Source organism: Mustelus asterias, chromosome 6 (assembly GCF_964213995.1).
Source record: "Mustelus asterias chromosome 6, sMusAst1.hap1.1, whole genome shotgun sequence".
NCBI lineage: Eukaryota > Metazoa > Chordata > Chondrichthyes > Carcharhiniformes > Triakidae > Mustelus > Mustelus asterias.
This window is the reverse complement of record NC_135806.1, coordinates 82,873,487-82,882,312: the sequence shown is the minus strand read 5'-3', so window position 1 is coordinate 82,882,312 and position 8,826 is coordinate 82,873,487. Positions and strand designations below refer to the sequence as shown.

The 8,826-nt window shown below is 41.8% G+C and overlaps 1 protein-coding gene across 2 annotated transcripts in view; it reads left to right on the top strand.

Annotated features, from left to right (window-relative positions):
* The window catches only part of ap3s1 (adaptor related protein complex 3 subunit sigma 1), a 58,396-nt gene that overhangs the window by 192 nt on the left and 49,378 nt on the right, over positions 1-8,826 (top strand). The gene's annotated exons all lie outside the window — the stretch shown is intronic.

Sequence of the window (8,826 nt, the reverse complement as noted above, 5' to 3'; positions counted from 1 at the left end):
GTGAGTATGAGGAGGGCCGGCAGAGCGGGGGGGAGCCGTTAAACTGTCAACTTCCGCGCGCGATCCCCCCCCCCCCCCCCCGGACACGCGCTCCGGGCCACATTCCAAACCAGAGCTCGCGCAAGCAACAGCTTGAGCTGAGGATAAGGAAAGGGATCTTTGCACTTTGAGGCTGAGCGTCGATGTTGGGCAATAGCAATCACAGGGCATGAGCAGATCCGCTCCGCTTCACTCCACAGCGCTCTGCTAATTTCAACTACAACTCGTGCCCACAGAGCGTGTTTTGAATTCCAGGATTGTTTGCCTGCGCGAAGTTGTCCCTGTTGGGTATTTTATTTAAGAGCACGCAGCACGTTCTTTTTTTTTCAAAATTGCTGAATGAATCCTACAGTACTCTCTGCACGAAACATTAAAAGTATAGAATTACACCACGACAGGCTATTTCGAAATCGAATAATGTTGCCGTTCAGGTCAGCTGCCGGCAGTTCCCTTGACTTAGCTGTCGTACAGATAGATGCACGGAATGAGACAACCTGCTGAAACCAGATCAAGAAGAACCCAGTGAAAACTAGGATCAAATTAGCTCGTTGGATCACAGAGTTTTGAACTTAGAGAAAACAAAAGGTTTTAGAGCTTCAGTACTTTGGAACGGTAGTGTGATCTTAAAGATAACAGCGACTGCCTTGCAACAGTTTGCTTTTTAATTGGGTTAAGAGCGATTGAGGGATAGCAAGGTGTGATATAATGGTACATTAATAGTTAATGTTGAATGGTGCTGATCAGTGAATTGAGCTGATGCTACTCCATTACGCCTATCAAAATAATAGCAAAACGTATGTTTATTTTATTGTCACAAGTAGGCTTACATCAACATTGCGATGGAATTACTGTGAAAATCCCCTAGTCGCCACACTCTGGCGCCTGTTCGGGTACACTGAGGGAGAATTTAGCATGGCCAATGCACCTAACCAGCACGTCTTTCAGACTGTGGGAGGAAACAGGAGCACCTAGAGGAAACCCACGCAGACACCGAGGGGAGGGGGGGGACGGACGTGTAAACTCGACACAGTGACCCAAGCCAGGAATTGAACTCTGGTATCTGGCGCTGTGAAAAAAAAGCGAGCGATCGAGGGGGCCGTCCATCCTGACTGTCTTCCCCGCTACCGCGGCTATGTTCGCGGCCGGGTGTCCCTGGAGAGGGAGCATGCGGTGTCCACGGGCGCAGTCGACGCCTTCCATGCCCGCTGGGCACCGCAGGGGTTGGGGTGCGTTATCGACCCTAATAATCACATTTTAATTTGATGTTTTTAAGTTTCCTTTGTACTTTGATTTCTGTTCGGGCTGTTCCCCCTCCTTTTTGGGGAGCTGCCCCTTTTACTTTGTCCTGACTTAATTTGAGTTTGTTTATTTGGTTTGACCTAAAAAGAGGGCAGCAATGCTAATCACTGTGCCATCATGTTGCTGATATTTATCGCAACCCTAATTATTATTGCAAACAAACACATGACATTTACAAATTTGGCCTGTCCCAAAGTCCTTTTAACCAATGAGATACAGTTTCTTTTGCACTGGAGGAAATGTTAAAGCTAATTTGAGCACAAGTTCCCACAAACAGCGATGATAATTAGATAAACTGTTCTTGAATTTGTTGATTGAAGGTTGAATATTGACCAGGACACCACAGATAACTTCTCCGTCTTCAAAGAAGTGCCATGGGATCTTTTGCGTCCCAATTTAGAGAGCAGATGTGAACATCTGGTCAATACCTCTGACTGTGCAGCTCAGTGTCAGCTCAGGCTTTTGCACTCAAGTCTCTGGAATGGGACTCAAAACCTTATGACTTGAAGGGAGAGTGCTACAGTTGAGTCATAGCTGATGTCATGCAGACAAGGTACTGAGTCGTTGTAATTCTGTGCGACCGCTTTTTTTTGGACTAATCAGTCTAACAGCATCAATGTCATTTAGGTCTGAGACATTATAAGCATTGTGTTGTAATTCATGTCTGTTACATCAGTGATATCAGCTACGTTAACATGATTTCACCACTCAATTTATAAATTATTGTCTTAACTTATTTATTCTTATTAATCATTATATATCTATTATATAATCTATTCAAAATTACTGTTTTGAGTTCCCTGTATTATGTTGTGAAAATCAAAGTTTGTGGATGTTTGCAGTTGATTTAGTTTTCAATGCTTGGTGCAAATAGTTGTGTGGACACAATATTGTTTTTGTTTGTAGTGAAGCCATTTCTGTTGAGCACATAACTTTGAACTGATATTGCCTTAAAGTTTTGAAACACATTATTTTTCCTTTTCCCTGTTGACCCGGCTTGGGTCACTGTCTGTGTGGAGTTTGCACATTCTCCTCGTGTCTGCGTGGGTTTCCTCCGGGTGCTCCGGTTTCCCCCCACAGTCCAAAGATGTGCGGGTTAGGTTGATTGGCCATGCTAAAATTGCCCCTTAGTGTCCTGGGATGTGGGGATTAGCGGGTAAAATATGTAGGGATATGGGGGTAGGGCCGAGGTGGGATTGTGGTCGGTGCAGACTCGATGGGCCGAATGGCCTCTTTCTGTACTGTAGGGTTTCTATGATTTCTATGATAAAGCATTATTGGATGCAAATTCTCTGATTGAGAATAGTTGTATGGACTGAGCTCATTAAATTTCAAGTTATCACTTTGAAATTGGTACTTGCTAAGAGTGATGTATAGTTAACAGAGCAGTTGAGCTTGTGCATGGTGTTGCCCTCCAACATAATGTTAGGAGAGTTGACTGTGCTGTTTTCTCTGGTCTTCCATTCAAAACATTGGATGTTTCAAAAGTTCTCAACTGAACCAATGTACTCACATGTCTTACCCAAGTTAGGTTTCAGCTTTTGAGCACATCAGCCTATAATTTTTCACTTTAAGTCTGAAATTGTGGGCTAACAATTTGTGGGCTGACAATTGCAGAAGAAGGAAACCCTGGTTATTATTTCCAAATTGGGCTGCACAGTTTACATCAGTTCGATTAAGGAAATGCTTTGCATTGATGCCAACTATATAGTAACACTTACTGTGACTTCACCCTATTAGAAAACTTTGCATCTTTAAATAATTGGATTATAGCTTTGGTTTTGATATTTTTTGTCTATTGTTAATCATCATAAAGGTGCTTATTTGGTTTCCGTGATCAATGATGGTGCATTTTCCAGTTTTGTGGTCTGCAGCTTGAGACGGGTTACTGCACAAAATAAAATTGGTTTCAAAGGTATTACAGTTAAAGAGAATACATGTGTTTTCTCTTTTGATCAGTTAGTTTTGGATCTGTTCAATTCAGTTGTGGTTTGTTCTTTTCACAGCTAAGAAAACCAGTTAATTATAACTGTGCCTGAAGCAACAACAATTAGTTCGCGCTATAATAGGTGGTTGAATTCTCTGTTATGATGTCTGCACTTTTTCACACCACCAATTGTGCAGACGGCAAAATATTACTTTTGGTTTATTTCAGTTTTATTTCACAAATTCAAAATAATTTGTCCAATATCTGCATAATCTGCTTTGTTAAATGGGATTTCAGAACTACCACAATCTCTTGGACTACCTTGCATATATATTATGAGAATTATAATAGGGATCGTATACAAAGTAATAATTGCAAAGATTAGTGTTGCTCCAAATGCAAGTGTCTGGTTAGTACCATATCTATACTGATGCTTCAGTATAAACCTGAGTGAGTGAGTGCATTCTCTGAATTGCCCTCCAATGGATAAGACTTTGAAGCAAAGGTCCTGTTCAGTGGATGTTAATGAACCTTTTATGTCATTAATAGTAAGTTTTTAATTCATTAGTGAGATACAGGCATTGCTGGAAAGGCCAGGACTTATTGTCCATCACTAATTATACTGGAGCACATGGTGGTAAAACTGCTGCAGTTTGGTGTGGTGTTGGTATACCACAGAGCTGTTAGATAGGGAGTTTTGGGATCAATCAGGAGTTTCGGGATTTTGATCCAGCGACAAAGTAAGTCTGGATGGTGTGTGACTTGGAGGGAAATATGGAGGTGATGGTATTCCCATACATCTCCTGCTCTTGTTCTTCTGGACGATGGAGAGGCTGGGTTTGGGAGGTCCTGTCAAAGAATTCTCAGCAAGTTGCTGCATCTGATAGATGGTACACATTGTTGCTCCTGTGTGGTGGTGGAAGAAGTGCAAGTTTAAGGTGGTTGATGGAGTGCCAGTTAAGTTGGCCGCTCTGTCCTCGATAACTTCTTGAGTGTATTGGACCTGTGCTCATCCAGACAAGTGGAAAGTAGTGTATTCCATCACACTCTGACTTGTGCCCTGTCAATGGTGGGAGAAATGGTTAGACTCTCTTATTGAAGATGGTCATTACTTGACCCTTAGGTGGGAAGTACTATCACACAATGTATCATCCCAATCTTGTATGTTGTCCAAGTCTTGCTGCACATGGGCACAGACTGCATCAATACCTGATGAGTTGTAAATAAAGCTAATACTGCACTCATCAGCAAGCATCCCTACTTTTGACCGTTTGATGGAGGGCAGATTATTCATGAAGGAGCTGAAGATGGTTGGGCTTGGGACATAATGCTGAAAAAGACCATCAGTAATGTCTTGGGGCTGAAGTGGTTGGTCTCCAACTAACATTGTTTGTGCTAGCTATGAGCAGCCAGTAGAGAGTTTTTTCCCCTTGATTTCTAATGACTCATGCTGATAGATTGGGTGGGCAATATATTGACAGAGCATAATGTTGGAACATGTGAATTTGTCCACTTTAACAGGAAGAATAGAAAAGCAGTACATATTTTAAGTGGAGTGAAATTGCAGAACTCCAGGGTTGAGAGAGATCCATAGAATCCCTATAGTGCAGAAGGAGGCCATTCGACCCATCGAGTCTGCACCAACCACAACCAGGCCCTATTCCCGGAACACACATATTTACCCTGCTAATCCCCTGACACTAGGATTAATTTAGCATGGCCAATCAACCGGCACATCTTTGGACTTTGGAAGGAAACCAGAGCACACGGAGGAAATCCATGCAGACACAGGGAGCACATGCAAACTCCACAGTGACCTAAAGCCAGAATTGAACGGGGGTCCCTGGCGCTGTGAAGCAGCAGCGCTATTCACTATACTACCAGGATGTGGGTGTTCTTGTACCAGAAATTAGTGTCCAGGTACAGGAATTGATTAGGAAGGCAGATGGAATGTTATCATTTATTGCAAGGAGAATAGAATATAAAAGAAGAGCTGCTACAGTTTCACAGCATTGGTGAGACCACATCTGGAATACTGTGTAAAATTTTGTCTCCTTGTTTAAGAAGGGGCTTGAAGTGGGGTTCTGAGAAGATTCACTCAGCTGATTCCTGGGACGAAGAGGTTAGCTTATGAGAAAAGGTTTGGCCTGTCTCCACTGTAGTTGAGAAGACTGAGAGGTGAGGTGATCTTATTGAAGCATAAAATCCTGCGGGAACTTGACAGAGTGATGCTGAGAGGATACTTTTCCCTTGTGGGAGAGACTGGAACTATGGGACACTATTTAAAAATGAGGGCTTTCCAATTTAAGATGGAGATGAGAATTTTAGTTAGTCTGTGGCATTCTCTTCCCCAGAGAGAACTGCAGGTAGGGTTATTGAATATATTTTAAAGCTGAGCTGGATAAATTCTTGATTGACCAGGGAGTCAAAAGTTAGAGGGCATAGACAGGCAAGGAGAGTTGAGGCCACCATCAGTCATGGTGTTCATAAATGGTGGAACATTTGCCACATTCTTTCAAAAGGATGCCTTGAGGTTACTCTCTCTGTGTTGAATTCCACAAGTTTTTGTTTGAACCTAGGGCTGTAATGAGGTTTGGAGTAGAGTGGTCCTGGCAGAACCCAAACTGAACATTGGTGAGTGGATGAGTAAGTGCTGTTTGATAGCAAGGTCAACACCTCCCATCACTTTGATTTAAAGTAGATTGGGGTGGTAATTGCCAGAGTAGATTTCCTCCTTTTTGTGGGCTCCCATACATGGACAATTTTCCACTTGTCAGGTTGATATAGTTGTACTGGCGTAGTTTGACTGGAGGCATGGCTAGTTCTGGAGCACAAATTTCAGCTCTCCAGCTGAGATGTTGTCAGGGACCATAACCTTTGTTATATCAAGCTTGCACTGCTCTTTCTTTATCACCTGATAAGGGAAGCAAATTGGCTGAAGTCTATCATCTATAGGCATTTCAGGAGGTGGCTACAGTTGATCATCTACTTGACATACCTGGTTAAAGGTTGCAGGTGCTTCAGTCTTGCCTTTTACATTGAAATGCTAGGCTTCCCCCGTCCAAGTGTGGATGGAGAAGGTCATGGAGCCGCCTTCATCACCCCCCCCCCCCCCCCCACCGTCACCCCCTATTGCCTAATTGGTGGTGTTTAGCAGGATTGTGAAGGTTAAGCAGGTCTGTTGACTGAGAGATTGCTTACCTGTGTTCATAGCATGTTGCTTCTGCTTTTAGCATGGTTGTCCTCCTGTATGTAGTGTTGTAGTCTCAAAAGGTTGATGCCTCATTTTTTGGTATGCCTGGTGCTGTTCCTACAATGCTCTTCTATGCTCTCCTGGCTTGATAGTAGTGGTAGAGTAAGAGATATGCTAGGCCAGATGGCTGACAATTATAATAACATACAATTCCGCTGATTACCTCAGTGCCTCATGGGTTTGAGCTGTTAGATCTGTTCTGAGCATAGTGATTCTGCTGCACAATATGATCATGTTCTTAGCGTGAAGACAGGACTGACAAGTGTGCAATGGTTACTGCAACTCGTGCTTTCAAGGACAGATACATCTGTGATAGGTAGGTTGTTGAAGATTGTCATATAAGCTTTCCCTCACATTGGTTCTCTTACCATCCACCATTATCAAGCCAGGCAGCTATGTCCTTCAAGACTCAGTTAGTAGCGGTGCTACCATTGAGCTGGACTTGGTGGTGAGCATTAGAGACCCCACCCTGAATATATTTTGCCCTTGCTATCCACAGTGCTTCTTCCAAGTGTTGTTTAACATCGAGGGGTACTGATGAAGGTCACAATCAGCAGAAGGTTTCCTTGTCTGACATTGACTTATGGGACAAGTCATAATCAACAACGGTGATGGCGGTGTCTGGAATGTTGGCTGATTCTGTGTGGCTTTTGCTTAAGTGGACTACTGGGACAGCTCTCCAATTTTGCAACATGTACCCAGATGTCAGTATGGAGAATATTGTAGATTTGACTGGCTACATGCACCACCTTCTTAGCTGATGACAGGTGCTCTGTCTGGCCTTATTCTTCCTTGACTTTTCTGTAGTGGTTTGATTGGGATTGAGTGGTTTGCGAAGCCGTTTGAGGACAGTTAAGAATTAACCATATTGTGGATCTGGAGTCAAATAAAGGGCAAAGTGAATAATGACAGGATTTTATTCCCTAAGGTGAACCACAGGGTGTTTCTATTAAGCCGGTCACTACTATGGAGGCTGGCTTTTTATTCCTGATTTTGTTTAACTGAATTTAAATTCCCCAGCTGCGGTGTTGGGATTTGAACTCATGTCCCAGATCATTAGTCCCAAATCTCTGGATTATTAGTCCAATAACATTACTATGCTACCTACCCTATCTGGTAAAGAATTGCAGCTGCACTTGACCACATGAAATGCAAAAGGTAATTGTGTAAAACAGCATACTAACATTTTTAAGACATTCTTGAGTGCCAATGTACAAATACAATTGCATTTAGTTATGGAATGGAAGAGAAATTGGCTTTCCTAGCAATATTTAAGCATACTGTAACTGAGTAATTCAGCCTGAGCACTTTAATGGAGATGGAATGTGATATTCACAGTGCTTGTTTACAGATGGAGTCATTGATAATAGTGGTGGAATAATGTGTGATGGTGATTTAAAGACATAATGTGCAAAATTAAAGCATATTGGCTTATGTTTCTTCTGTAGTATTGCTATGAATCTAACAAGTAAACCCAGTGACCACATTTGTACAATAGAAAAATAATTTGATATTTTCTTCGTAGTTTTGAATTTATATTCCTCACATGAAACATAGCTGGTAATTGAATTTTAGCATTAGAGCTAAATTATTTGAATTACTGAGCCATATCTTGCTGCTTTGTGGATTAAATAGCACATCTTGCATAAAGTGACCTTGCCTTGATATATTGTTATAGGATTACCATTGAGCCATGTTTATGCTCTATATGGCACATGCAAATTTCTGAGATTTTAGCTAAAATTTTACAGTTTTAATGATGGTGAAGTTATCAGTATTCACAGTCATTATTCTCTGAAACTGACAAGTTGCTTAAGATGTCCTGTGGTTCGGTGTTAAATTTAATTTGATAATGCTTCTTTGAAGCACCTGATAATGCATGTTGTTTTAAATGTTTATCCATTTCCTTTTAAAGATGTAATCACCATTCCATTAACTCTGTGTCAAAGAATTCCATACTGTTTAGAAAATCTTCCTTAACATTAAGGGAGTCAGGAGAGCGATTTTGTTGGCCACAAAATATTGCAGTGTGGCTAGAGTATGCTGCATGTGGTAACTCATTCCTTCACCAAGAAGTTCTGCATGTTGCTATAAGTGTCTCAGTGATGCTCTGCAGGTCCCACCTATGAGATCCATGAGAGTTGCTCTCCCTTTAGTTTTCCTCTCTTCCAATTCAAGATGTAACTGAGATTATATGTGTAAAGGCATCTGGAAGTGGAATGAAACTTTAGGTATAACTCTTAAATATATTAAAATTATTTGGCTGATTTGCGTTCTGAATAGTTCTGTTTGCGTGTTAGTTCTCTGG